Raw genomic sequence first — 15,656 nt, 5'->3', positions numbered from 1 at the left:
ACCTGAGGGAAACCAAGAGTCAGACGCTTAACTGACCGAGCTACCCAGGCACCCCTCTTCGCAGATTTCTTAAGCTAAATTTGTGTGCTGTTTCCCTTATGCTTCCCCCACCCTTGCAAATCCTACTATTGGAGTTACAGGTATCGGAATTGGCTGCTGGCTTGTTGTCTCCACACAGCCCGAAAGCTCCTTGATCACTGGTAACATGTTTCTGTCTTTGTCTTCTCAGTTCTTAGCACACTGCCTGACACAGAGTGAGCCCTCCTGAATGCTAAACAAATGGATGAACGGAGACGTAAACGTCACCTCTGGATATTTCTTAATCTGAAGATCCTAAGATTTCTCAGAGATTCTGCTTGATCTGCCTCCAATTTGGGGGCAAACTGGAGAATCTGTGTATTTACACAAAAGGGAACTTGGTTCTTTACATGAAATAATCAATTAAACCCTTTAAGTATGAGTCAGCCTGATAAAACATGTTTTACCTTGTACACAATCATGTTTAATCTGCTTTGTCTTTAAGAAAAATGCTTTACATTACTCTTGTGTTATGAAAATCTACAAATAAAATAAATGTAGTCAAAGGAAGGTAAACTCTGAAATGCATATTAAGCTTTCAATTTTATCATCTCTGGTTTTAAAGTAGTAAAACAATCATGCCTTTAAAAGATATATAGTCAACTAATCTGTACCAACACATGGAACTTGCCACCCCTGTTGGAAGTGTTATCAGTCTGTAGCTCAGTAAACTTCCTGATTTTGTGCTATCGCACCAAACATTTATCTAAATTAAAGTGTACAAGATCCAAAGGTGCTTTTCAATCACAATATCTTTTATGAATTAGAGATTCATTCATCAAAATTACAGGCAAAAAGAGGTAAGGTCTCAAAGGGCTGTCTCATTACAAGGCTTATAAACACTGTCCTTGGAAAGAATTGGTTGAACACCCAACAAATCAAAATCTGATTGGGAAGAGAATTTATTTGAGATCATCTGTCTTCAGAAGACATGTTGGACTGAGTGCACTTCTTGGCCTCTTTAACCATTCATCAAGAAATTAACAAGCAAATACTACAAACCACGAGAACTCCCTACTTAGATTTGAAAATGTTAATTGTGTGTAAAATTGGATAGTATATGCATATATACTTATTTTCTAAGAAAACATCAAAATGCCATAAGTTGGGAAGGTTCAGAAACAAAAAAATGCCACCAAATTATAGATTAATCCAAATCCAAAGTTACTCTTACATTATTTTCCACATTGTGTTACAAACAACAACTACAGGAAGACATTCTATACCCCTTAGATTTCTTAGTAAATATATATGTTTGAAGCGCTGTATGTGAAAATGTTATCTAATGTAGAATAATCTGTTATATGAACCTAAATAAAGTTCCTCTTTCATTAAATTTATTAAAATTTTTTTAACATTTATTCATTTTTTGAGAGACAGAGACACAGCATGAGCGGGGGAGGGGCAGAGAGAGAGAGGGAGACACAGAATCCGAAGCAGGCTCCAGACTCTGAACTGTTGGCACAGAGCCCAACGCGGGGCTCGAACTCACGAACTGTGAGATCACAACCTGAGCGGAAGTTGGATGCTCAACCGACTAAGCCACTGAGGGACCCCTCATTAAATTTATTAATAAACAAGATCCATGTGAAACACAGTATATTCTAAAACTGAAGTAACAAGAGAACTAAAATATTTCTAGAATTGTTTCTATACTCTAATATTACTACTATAATGTATTATCATTAAATATGTTAAATATAGAAATGACAAATTGAAGACATTCACTTATCTTAATAATACTCAGAGAATATGTCCATCTGGAGAGTCAGGACAATCTAGGCAAAAGAAGTTATTTCATTTACCCATCACTTCCTTTTTTAAATTATTATTGATAAATATTAACAGTTAATATAAAGAAAAAGAGCACATTGTAGTTTATTTGTTTCAGAAATTATTTGATGAATATTCTGTACAGCTCTGAAACATCTATACTAACAAAGATAAAAAGTAATTTACAATTGTGGTTTATATACACAATGGAGTACTACGTGGCAATGAGAAAGAATGAAATATGGCCCTTTGTAGCAATGTGGATGGAACTGGAGAGTGTGATGCTAAGTGAAATAAGCCATACAGAGAAAGACAGATACCATATGTTTTCACTCTTATGTGGATCCTGAGAAACTTAACAGAAACCCATGGGGGAGGGGAAGGAAAAAAAAAAAAGAGGTTAGAGTGGAAGAGAGCCAAAGCATAAGAGACTTTTAAAAACTGAGAACAAACTGAGGGTTGATGGTGGGTGGGAGGGAGGGGAGGGCGGGTGATGGGTATTGAGGAGGGCACCTTTTGGGATGAGCACTGGGTGTTGTATGGAAACCAATTTGACAATAAATTTCATATATTGAAAAAAAAAGTAATTTACAGCCATAAGTAAGCTATAAATTATATATATGTGTAATATATATTACACATATATATATATGTGACTAACACAGAGAGAAAAGATATAAACCCGTAATAAGCCAATTTTAGCACAGCATCAGCTTCTTACCAGTTTTACGCTATTATTTATTTTTCACTGAGTACAGAAATATGGCTTTAATTTGTTATTTATTAAAAATGATATATGCATGTGTTTATGCATCTATTTACCTATCTAATGTAAATCTACTATTTAAGAATACAATTTCAGTATTAATTGACCTGCACAATTAAATACATGATCTATGACTCATGGTCTGCCCCCTACTTATTTAACCTCACTATTTCATTGGTTTGGTATCTTCACATCTCATATCCCCCAAGAATTGGATGTGTCTGGTCCCAAACATGCAATACTTTTTCAAGCTTTTAAATCTGACATATGTAATTTCTTTCACATGGAATTCTCTTATCTGCCTTGTCCTTCAAGATTCAGTTTAGTTGATTACTCCCTTTTTGTATAAGCTTTGTATCTAACAAATTAGTCAAAATATGTTATGATTTTTTGGTATTTTCTGGATTCTTTCATTTAGGTGTTATCCTAATAAGACTTTAATTAGATATGTGCCAAATACCAAACAAAGTGGAAATCAACAAACATTTGTTAAATGAGCACATGAAAATATAAGCATAATTCAAATAGTAATCATTTTTTTATATGCACAATACAGAAGTCACTTGACTCTTCATGTCCTTATAGCTTCCTCAAAAATGAAGAACCTGGGCTATGAGGTTTGCGATTCTTACTTTATTTTTCCCCTCTAACATCTATTAAGAGCATATTTTAAAAACATATTTAGACCAATCTCTTAACTTCAGTTTCTCAACCTGTGAAGGAGGAATAGGTATTGATCCACCAAACTCCTATAGTATTATTGCAATGTTAAAATGAGACAGTGGATATTAAAATACTTTAAAATGTGTGAAGCTTATTTATATAATAAGGTTTCCAAAAATGTTTGTTAAAATTATGGTAAAATAAAAAATTAACAAGAGAGTATTAAAAGAGTTTACTAAGCATATAACTTAAAATTGAAAAAGAATACAGCCAGTATTTTATGGTGTATAATAATGCTTTTAAGATTTATGTAAAGGAGGGGGGAAAAAAAAACTAGGCTGATGTGAGGATTAAAATTAAAAAAAAAAAAAAAACACCTCAAGATAATTCATGCATGTAAGGTCTTAGCAGAATGCCTAACAAACAACAGGTATTCAACAAATAAATGTTTTCTTTCCTTCAGTTGGGATTAATCTTCCCTCTGCCATGCTGTCATTACTCTGTTTATATTCACTAAAACACAGTATGAGCCTTCAACTCCTCCATTGATTAGATGCTCCCTGAAGACAGGAAGGAGGGCCTGGAGACAGGTGCCATGAAGTGTTTGTGAAACTCAATGGGATGTAAACAGCTTACATTAAAAACTGTTTTTCCCCAATAACCATAATATTCATTTAAAGACATTATTAAATAAAACTACATAAGCATCAATGTATTTGGCATGCATTTGTGATTTTGTATATTGGTATCTTTAGAATGTAAGTATTATTAATATCTTAGACATTCGAATGAAAAGAACAGCTTTCTCAACAAAGTTAGCATCAGAATTTGCTTTAGAGTATTATGTATAGATAATGCACATAATATATACTTCTCCATCACTGGAAGAGAATGGGCAGAATGGAAATTTAGTATCATTTCAATTTCAGCTAAATGTAACATCAGGAAAAATTCTAATGTTTCTAAACATCTGGAAGTCAATTTTGCAAGATAACATTCTTTTGTGAAAGAGAAATTCTTTCCAATATACACCACTTTACAATATTTCTGGCTTGTAAAATGTGTTTTGAGAAAATCTACTCTTATGTAAATAAGATAAAATGCTTCAATTCGGGAGTGCCTGGGTGGCTCAGTGAGTTAAACATCTGACTCTTGATTTCGGCTCAGGTCAAGATCTGAGATTGAGCCCCGCATCGGGCTCAGCACTAGGCATGGAGCCTGCTTACTATTCTCTCTTTCTCTCCCTCTCTGTCTGTCTTTCCCCTCTCCTCCAAAAAAAAAAAAAAAAAAAAAAAGAAAAGCTTCAATTCGATGTCAGTTATACCTCAGTAATAAAAATGTGCTGCAATTCATTTTCAAACCTAAATGCTTTTAGAAATATTAATGAGGTATTAATTTCTTGGAATCTTGTAAAACAAAGATTACATTTCCTCATTAAAGCTGAAATCAGAGCACAAATACTATTATAGAACAGTGCTTTTAGTAACTTTAAGTTTAATTTTCACTAAAAGGAAAAGATTTTAAGGTAAATATACCTCTCACTTAATATTATTAGATAGCGACATGTTACCATGCAATAATATATATGAATCAATCTATTACTGAGAACATTATAATTTTGAACATTTCAAATAAGATGAAATTTTTTCTATATTGAGAAACATAGGACTCAAAAACATTTTAGGCTGACCTTAATATAATATAAATGCAGTAGACACATATATACAATACACTTTACTGTAATATAATTTAAAAATTGTTTAAAGTAAATATTTTTCTTTGTAAATACTTTAAATTCAAAATTAAATTTTGTGTTTGACTCTACATCACAGACACAGTATTTCTTTCCTTAAGAAAGAAGGAAATATTTTCATAAGAAATACTGCTGACATAAGGACGAAAAAAATCATGGTTTATGTAGAACAAATTTTAAAAAATCCAAGACTACAGTAGAAATATCCTAATGATAAAAACTGTTACTGATACTGAATAAAAACACTACTAAAAAGAATGACTAAAAATTTCAAGTACCTTTTCTCTCTTCTATACCTGGTGCTGAGTCAGGAGACTCCCTTCATTAACACAAAATCATCTCATGAAAACAACACACTTTAAGTAAAAATCTAAGTGGTCACTGACTTAATAAACATAGATAAAAAAAATCCATGCCATTCAGACATCAAATTCTTCCTTTCTTCATTGTGGCTTTTTAGTCTGAATGCATTAGATTTAATTGTGGCTTCCACTTCATTTTTGTTGTCTGAGAATACATTGAATAATCCAAAATAGATATTATCTAAACTACCATAAAACTAAAAACCCAAGATCCCGGCTTCAAATTTACACTGAACCTGATTCAGAAATGGTAATCCTTGCTTGAATCAATAATTATGTTACTTATGGTCCACCTTTAGCACATCATTGCATCACATAAAATTAGAGTGCCACATCCCTATGAAAAACTTGCACAGACTTTGTTTCAAACCGGACAAATGTTGTGTCTGCAAGTAGGCTGTTCTCTGGAAAGCTGCAGGAAAATATTCAGTGGTAGAGTGAAATACAGAATTAGCAATATGGGCATTAATTAAGATAGAGTGTTCACAGAAATTATTCTAAAGCAGCAAATTCTTATTTAGATTAGTTATGCTTGTAAATGATTTACTGGACTGTATGAAATAAAATAAGAAAATGGCTACCTAACATCAACAGTTATTGCTTAGTGGAAAAGGACATCAAGGACACTTGCAAGTAAAAGGATTGGATCAATATTAACGTGATTTTCATTTCATGCTTCCCCAACTCCAGTAAGCTGACAATATACTCTGATTATGTGAACTGCCTCAGAGTAACACAGAAAAGGTTATTAGAGCAAGAGGTGGAAATGGAAGGCACTTTTTATATTGACAGGACTGCTAATAGAGTATACTGATTTTCCAAGACATGCAATGCATTTTTACAATTTGGTTCTGACAGCAAAAATGGAATTTCATTTATTCCTAATTCAAAATATTCATATGTAAGCAATATTTCTTAGAGCAGACCAACAAAGGGGATATTCTCAAACAGCATTTTTAAACTGAAAAAAAAAATGCAATTAAAAAGGTGCAAGAAAATCTTATTGAATTTAAGTGCAGCACTATAGAAGTATAAAATGCTAACTCAATAAGCTTCTTAATGGAGTGAATGTAGAAAAATGCATTCTGTGCTTTTTAAAGGAAATCTGATAAACCATATTTTAAGAATATACATGATAGTAAATGTAGAATCCTTGTGCATTTTAGACTGGATATTACTTGGTTGGGTTTTGATTAGCCATGAAGTTAGGGTAATTGTGAAATATTCAGACTAGGACTTTATTACATTAAAAGTCACATGGCACACTTTACTTATGGAAAAAAAAATGCTAAAACATATAGAAAACTTGGGGCAGTTTGGAACCCTGTCAATATCATAAAGAGCAGAGACGATGCATTATTCATCTTTGCGATTATTTGATACAGAGCATAGTGTTTGGGTCCTATGCTGAAGTTTGCTTAGAAAAAGGCTATCAAGAAATAAAGCCATCAAAACCGGCAGGTAGCTGCTTTACATGGGTGTCAATGAGAGATTTTTTTCCCCATTTTGTACTTTTCTGGCCTTTTCCAGATTTTCTACAATGAGCATATTTCTTTTCAGGAAGGAAGGAAGGAAGGAAGGAAGGAAGGAAGGAAGGAAGGAAGGAAGGGAGGGAGGACTAAAACCTTACATGGTGAGTCAAGAGGAGTAAATGGCAGATGAGGAGCAGAATGGAAGGAAGAAAGTTTTGACAACTCTAGGAATGAAAGATGCATCGGGCAACTGAACCAAGGGCTGAGAGATGGGCACACTTCCTATGGCAGTGGGGGGGCATCAACCTAGGGAATGATGCTTGGTTTTGCTTCTGAAAGCCTGTCACAGAAGTCAGTGGGGAAAATTTACTTTAAGATCCTGGGAACAGGGAGTAGGAGATATTTTGGCTACATAAGCAAGTGGCTCAAATATGGGAGAAAAAAACTGATAAAAATTTCTCCTTGATCATTAAAAAACATGGAATAGCTAAGAGATGGTGTTGATATAGGTTATTTAAAGCACTTTTAAAACACTCAGAACATTTTATTTTTTTAAGTTTATTTATTTTTGAGAGAGCGAGAGAGCGAGTGCACACATGAACAGGGGAGGGGCAGAAAGACAGGGAGAAAGAGAATTCCAAACAGGCTCTGCACTGTCAGCCTGGAGCCAGATGCAGGGCTCGAACTCACAATCCGTGAGATCATGACCTGAGCTGCAATCAAGAGTCGGTTGCTTAGCTGACTGACCACCCAGGAGCCCCACGGAACATTAAAAATCTTTTTAGAATTTTTATTTATTTTTGAGAGTCGGGGGGGGGGAGAGGGAGACAGAGAAAGAGAAAGAGAGAGAGAGAGAGAGAGAGAGAGAGAGAGAGAGAACAAAGAAGAGATCACAGAACTGTCAGCACTCATGGGCCTGGAGATCATGACCTGAGCTGAAGTCAGATGCTTAACCCACTGTGACACCCAGGTGCCCTGCCCCTCAGAACATTTCAAAATACGTCTTGTACATGACACCTGAAGCGCATGCTGTGAACGACACTGAGTTCATCTGTAGGCTACAGGAGTGACCAAAATTTAACAGGTAAACTTCAAAGCAGGAAAGTGTTCAATAATGCTCTTTGCAGTCAGAATTCCAAGTGTACCTAAGGCAACATACTATATAGTAAGAGAATGGTATTTTGGTTGCATTTTTGTTCTCTCTACCACTTATTAGCATGCCATCTAACTTCTTTGGTCTGTCATTCTCTCAAATAAGAATCCTTTAATGGCTCTGTCTATTGACAAATCCTTTCACAATGTGGCTTCAAACAGGCTTTTCAGCCTCATTTTGTACAGTGTCCCCACTATCCTGTGTTCCATCACATAGCACCATTTTGCATCCCCTGGACACATTATGTTGTACCGTGTGGCCCCTTTCTCACACTGCCACCGTTTCACTTACTGGCTTGTGAAGATCTCCATTCATCCTTTCAAGTCTAGCTAAAATGTATTTCTTCAGTTAGGCAACTCCCTTCACTGAGCTCAGATAGCATTTTAACACACGCTGACAAAAATATTTATCATGGTGCACTGTAATTACTTATAAATGCAATTGTGTATACACTTTATGAAAAATTAGTCTGAAAGAACATAAATAACATTATGGAGAGTTCTATGCCACTCAGCAGTAATATAATTTTGTCAGCTCCCTATCTTAAACAGCCTTCGATGTTCTAAGTGGAAAGAAATAAAAAATACATTTCAGAATTTGAAAATACCATACTTGTAGACCTATTCCATAAAAATCCTATTTTTCAATACTACTACTTTAAATGATGAAAATACTGTATGTATACCTTGAAATTAATCGATTATCAATTCAATAAAAAAACAGCCACTAACTACATAGAATTGAATTAATTCTACGCTCTGAATGGAACAGAAGATATCATTTCCTGTTTTCAAATCGTTTTTATCTCAGAATATGACACACCGAAAGTCGAACATTTTCTGAAATTTTTACATAGGGGCCTATCACAAAATGCAAAACATTGAGGCCATTCAAAGGAATAAGTTATGCCTTCATATCTTGGTAATTTCTGATACTACCTCTGCCATTCCTGGCTCACCTGGTAAATTCCTAATCTTCTCTCAAGACGGTTCCTAAGTAATTACTTCTATGAAGCCTACTCCAACCCATCAGACTCACAGTTAGTCACTCTGTCCCCTGCGCTCCTTTATGAACTACTACCTCTCTTTATGATAACTATTTCTCACCAGTAGACCAGGGTTTTTCCACCTTGTGGCATTCCACTAGTGGCATTTAGGGCTGGAGTTTTGTTGTTGTCATCATTCTAGGGAAGCTGCCTGTGCATGACAGGATATTCTAGCAGCAGTCTCTATTCAGTAGATGCTGGGAACACACCCCCACCTCCACCCTGTTATAAGGCACTAAACTATATGCTCTTAGAGGGTAGAAACCGTCTCAAACTTCGAAGCCAGCATGTAGCAAATGCTGGGAATATAGAAGATATTCAATAAATGCTTCTAAATTAATACAGTTATTTGATTCTTCTGAATCTGTTTAAAGCTACAATCTGCATCTTCAACACAAAGATAGGGGAGTTGTAATTAGAACATTTGTTGGTACAAAAATGCTATATAAAGTCTGTAAAATGCATCTGAGAAGCATATTTTGTAACAGCATTTATGTAACCTGTTTCAATTATTTTAAGAGAATATAAAAATGAGAAGTGAAGACAATGCTCTGATATTAAAATGTGACACTGGCATAAAAAAGAGCTGAAAGATGATTCCTTGTATGTCTCTTTCTTCTTCTTTTAAAAGAGTTTTCATCATTAACTTTCAGTGAATTAACCATAATCAGATCACCTCATTTATTCAAGATATGGAGATTCGATTAATAACACACCAATTAAAATGGAGTTATCGATGAACAGTAATAAGATGTTTGCGAGTGCTTCTACATAATACAAACGATAGATTATTACGTAAAAAAATCAACTCGTATTTCTCAAATATGATACTAACTGTAAACTCTTAAAAAGAAGTCAATTAGCTTCTTTCTCAATTTTTATAGTTGCATGAGTATTTTTTAGTCTCAAGTGCTTTTCGTATTTCTGCAAGTAGCACATTACAGTAGCCATGCATATACCATCAAAACTAATTTAATTCCAGATTCATTACAGAGCTGCTTTTTATTCATCAAGGTCACATCTTGATGGCTTCACAAGCTTAGATAAATCAGGTGTTAAGCAGACACCTCTCTGAGGAACCTAAGGATGTTCTCATTTGCAGTTCTCAGCATATCTTATTATTTATTGCCAAAGAAATGACTGATTAACTTTGTCATCTTTGCTCTATGTTTTTTTTCTTCCAGCTGAAGCAGCCTGCCCTCTTTTGCGATGCCTGATCAGACCTATTTAAGATGATGTCTTTGATCACAGACATGGGGAGCTTGCGATCCTAGGCTTTGATGAAACATTGTTCCACTATAATTTTATGGAAGGGAAACAGGGTCTTAAATGATAATTGACAGTCAACAAAGACAACCAAACTTATTAAGATTTTGTACTCTTCTGTGACAGCATAATCTTTAAGCACCAGAAATGCACCAAGAGTGGACTAGTCTAGGTTTTATTTAAACACATAAACAATACACAAAACCCTTCCTTTTCAATCATTTCCCCATTAGCTAATTTGCCCTGAAGAAGAAAATCCTGCAGGTCAGAAGATGAATTTTGAGTTTAAAATATTTTCCTTATATTCTTCCTTATGGTCTGTAAAATGCCTACTAATCAATTAAATTTGCACTTTTAAGAAATTTTACTATTAGAAAATACCTAAATAACATATTTGATACATACAAAATTAGAACATTAAACATCAGGAAAAAATTACATGCCTCTAGGTTTTATTAATCACATTCCAACACCAAGGCTGAAAGTATATCAAATCACACCAAATCTTTTGCGCATGACAACCTCATAAATTATTCAACTCATTAGTATTACTAAGAAGCATGAAAAACTCCATCAGTATTAAGAATGTTTTCCAACAGAAAAAGGTCAACCAAAAGTTTTAATAATGAAATGGAAAGGAAAGCTTTTCAAAGTCAGTAGGAAACAAAATTATTGTCCTTTCTATCTTCTTGAAAATGTACCCAGTTTTGATTATTTGCTCATATAAAAGAAATATATTTGATTTGTTAATATATTTGATTTATGGCTCCACACAGATTATCTGAAAAGAATGTTCAAATTATGGCTAAGTGTTCCCACCCATCACATGAAAGTTTAACTCCAGTTTAATCTAAGTGACTGAATTTAGGGAAAAGTCAAGTGATTCAAAACATTTTAAATAAAATATTAAGTCTGCTAATTCAGTTTCAGTTCTGTTACATTAGTATAGGCTCACCTTCTTGAAACTTACTGTACTATAGGAACGAACAGATAGACCTTACCAGTGTTCAAATCCCAGGGACTGCTTTGATGGCCATGTAAGTATTCTCTATTTATATACAACTTGTTTAATAGTCTGGAAACATTGATCACTGATTCAAACACTTATATCCATACTGAAAGTTCCATTCACAAGATATTCTTCTGCTCTTAAAAGAATTTTGCTGCCACAACGTAGATGAATAGAATTTTTTTGGACCAAAGATTATAGCAGAGTTTCTGTGCATTTAATGCTTAATTTTCAAGACACAATGTACAGGGAAATTGAAATACTCTAATTATTTAACATCGATTCAATTAACAAATTGAATTTCAATTTGTCCTAGAAGCCCTCTCAAAATGTGAAGCCTTTTACAAAAATGTACAATAAATGTACCTTTTCTAGGTCTACACAAACCAAAATATTTAATAATTTAGATGTTAAGTCTATATGCTGCTAGACTTGAAGGTACTTAAAACACATTTAAATGTTTAATGGCAGGCAGAGTGGCCAGATGATGGGCTGAATTTTTTACTGTTATATGAATGTTCTAGCAATATGTGAATAAAAAGCTTTATTTAAAATATTTTTAATTAAGGTTTTCAACATTTATTTTTATTGGATGAAGTGCTTTGTAATAATAACTTACATTTACTCTCTATTTCTTCTGAAGAAATAACTTTACATATAGGTTAGGAGGCACGTTGAGAGTTTGGAAGAAGATACAATGCTACCTTTTTCTCTTGGCAGTTTTTAATACTTCCTTCTATTTCTGTGTGCAGCTCACACCAGGGGGCACTTTCCTACTCATCTCTTTCCATCCTCCATATTTTACTCCCTACTCTCTACACAATTGCAGAGGCCCACCGATAGAAACTGTGCTGAAGGTTGAAGACGTATGCTCTAGAGCTGGTTTGGGAGGTAGAATTGTTTCAGTTCTCTTTTGTTTTCCATTACACGATCTTAATCTTGAGAATGATGTGACAATAACTCTGGCATGGGTACCATATAGCTTTCCTGAATATTTTATGGCATACACGTGGTCTTTGTTCTAGTTATGTATAAAAAAACATACCCCTCTTGCCTTCTATCAATGAACTCAACTCAAGAGAGATAATTAGTTCTGAATACCGCTCATTCCAAATTTCAAATTCATAAGTTGCTCCATACTTTAAAATACTCTTACACTAATGGCTCAAATTAAAATATAAGAAAAACAGGTGTTGCTGAGGATGTAGAGAAAAAGGAACCCTTGTGCACTGTCGGTGGAAATGTAGACTGGGGCAGCCACTCTGGAAAACAGTATGGAGGTTCCTCAAAAAGTTAAAAATAGAACTACCCTGTGATTCAGCAATTGCACTACTGGATATTTACCCCTAAGGTACAAAAACATGAATTCAGAGGGATACATGTACCCCGGTGTTTATAGCAACATTATTTACAATAGCCAAATTGTGGAAGCAGCCCAAGTGTCCATTGATAGATGAATGGATAAAGAAGTGGTATATATACATAATGGAATATTATTCAGCCATAAAAAATTAAATCTTGCCATTTGCACCAACACGGATGGAGCTACAGAGTATAACGCTAAGCAAAATAAGTCAGTCAGTGAAAAGCAAATACTGTATGATTTCACTCATATGTAGAATTTAAGAACAAAACAAAGCAAAAAAGGAGAGAGTGACAGACCAAGAAACAGACTCTTAATCATAGAGGACAACCTGATGGTTACCAGAGAGGAGCTGGGTGGGGGGGATGGGTGAAATAGGTGATGGGGAGTAAGGAGTGCACTTGGGATGGGCACCGGCTGATGTACGGAATCGTTGAATTACTATATTGTACACCTGAAACTAAAAGGAACACTGTATGTTAACTATATTGGAATCAAAAAACTTAATAACAAAAGGGTTTATTTATGTGTAGACAAAAAATAAAATAAAATACTCTTACACTACACTCGGAAGATGTTTAGTATTACCTACATCTTTCATCTATTTCAAAATTAAACTGCTATTTTCAGTTTAGGTTCAGTAACAGTAGTTACTATGGCAGCAAAAGCTGACTATCAGATGTCTTAAAAGATTTTAAAGTAAAAGATTTTAAAATTTGTTGCTGATAGGCTTTAACAATGGTTTAATAATACAGATATTTTACAAATTAAACATACAAAGTATCTGCTTTTACAGAGAATGTCATTTTTTTCTAACAGGCTCCTTTTTTTTGTTTTGTTTTTTGTTTTTGTTTTTTAAACTAACAGACTCTTTAAAAGCAACCTATAGAATGCTGAATACAGTATAATGTGGATCTTATATAAATAAACCTTTGTCAACTCAGTATCACTACGAATATCAATTTAGCCTGACTCTGTTACAAACTGTCTCTATGTGTTTCTATTTTCAAATGGGATGAATTCAAATAGGATGGGTTGGTGAAAAAGTCTAAAGTGTATGAAGTGAAGTTTTAATAATTTCAAGTTCAAATTATAAAGCATGACATTTTAGGTATTTCTAAAAATCTCTTCTATTAGAGTGTAAAGACAATATGTCATTTAAAAAAATTTAATGTTTGCTTATTTTTGAGAGAGTGAGACACAGCACAAGTGGGGGAGGGGCAGAGAGAGAGGGAGACCCAGACTCCAAAGCAGGCTCCAGGCTCCAAGCTGTCAGCATAGAGCCCAACCAGGGGCTCGAACCCACGGACTGCGAGATCATGACCTTGCGAAGTCAGCGCTTAACTGACTGAGCCACCCAGGTGCCCAAGACAATATCTTATTTTAAGCATAAAGATAACACAACAAGTTAAGTTTAAATCCTTAGGCACTAAAATCCTTAGGTGATCTCTCTTGTTCATTAAAGAAATCCCCTATAGTACCAGTCAACTATAATTTTTTTCTAGCATGTTCTTTCCTATAGTTACTTTTATTGTATAAAGTTATGTTGAAACTTTTATCTTAGGCATAATAGTTTAATATGAAATCCTCATCTATTTATTTAATATGTTTGAGTCTTACTAAGTTATATCAATTCCTGGACTACCTGTACAACAAGTTTTAAAAGCTTTGCACAACTCTCAACAATAGCCAAATTATGGAAAGAGCCTAAATGTCCATCAACTGATGAATGGATAAAGAAATTGTGGTTTATATACACAATGGAATACTACGTGGCAATGAGAAAAAATGAAATATGGCCTTTTGTAGCAACATGGATGGAACTGGAGAGTGTGATGCTAAGTGAAATAAGCCATACAGAGAAAGACAGATACCATATGGTTTCACTCTTATGTGGATCCTGAGAAACATAACAGAAACCCATGGGGGAGGGGAAGGAAAAAAAAAAAAAAAAAAAAAAAAAAAAAAAAAAGAGGTTAGAGTGGGAGAGAGCCAAAGCATAAGAGACTGTTAAAAACTGAGAACAAATTGAGGGTTGATGGGGGGTGGGAGGGAGGGCAGGGTGGGAGGGAGGGCAGGGTGGGTGATGGGTATTGAGGAGGGCACCTTTTGGGATGAGCACTGGGTGTTGTATGGAAACCAATTTGACAGTAAATTTCATATATTAAAAAAGAAAAAAAAATAAATAAATGGAAAACATCACAGGAAAAAAAAATTAAAAAAAAAAATAACCTTTATTCTGAAAAAAAAAAAAAAAAAAAAAAAAAGCTTTGCACATTTTATTTTTATCAGGATTAAGTATTTTCTCTGTCTAATCCATCAAGAACATGAATGGTATTAAATGTTATAAACTATGGTAAATTTTAAAACAGATGGCTCACTTATTATACTCAAGTAAATGAAAATTATCATAATAAAAACACAAGTAATTGTAAGAACAAAAGTGGTTAATAACAAAAATATATAGATAGGGGTTCATTAATGGTATTTTCTGAGTGTATATAGTTTATTCAATTCTGAGTTGATCAATTACACTTCAATTTGTTGGAGCACTTAAAAATGGTACAAAATAGTCCTATTTATATTTCTTAGTAGCAAACTAAAATAGTAGTATTTTTATGAAATTATAAAAATATTTTGATATTTTCTATTTAATATAGATTTTTTAAAGGAAAAATTAAGGTACAGTTCTACTGTAGTGTAATAGTTGATGATATATTTAATGTGAGATGGTTTTTTTTAAACTTTATTTGCAACCCATTGGAGGACTGGTAATTTAAATTTACATGTTGTAGCAGTATTTATTTTTTTGTTTTGTTTTAGACTGAAGAGAATAAAATAGTAAGAAAATTGAGAATGTCATATGATGAGATTATTAATAAGACATTTGTTTCTGTTAAATACACAAATTTGTGCATGTATATATATACAAACACTATACATATGTGTATAT

The 15,656-nt window shown here is 33.8% G+C and overlaps 1 protein-coding gene across 8 annotated transcripts in view; it reads right to left on the bottom strand.

The window, feature by feature from the left end:
* Window positions 1-15,656, bottom strand: part of NBEA (neurobeachin) — a 683,574-nt gene that overhangs the window by 232,846 nt on the left and 435,072 nt on the right. The window lies entirely within an intron of this gene.

This window comes from Panthera leo, chromosome A1 (assembly GCF_018350215.1).
Source record: "Panthera leo isolate Ple1 chromosome A1, P.leo_Ple1_pat1.1, whole genome shotgun sequence".
Lineage (NCBI taxonomy): Eukaryota > Metazoa > Chordata > Mammalia > Carnivora > Felidae > Panthera > Panthera leo.
Note: the sequence above shows the minus strand (reverse complement) of the source record. Positions and strands in the feature narration are given on the sequence as shown.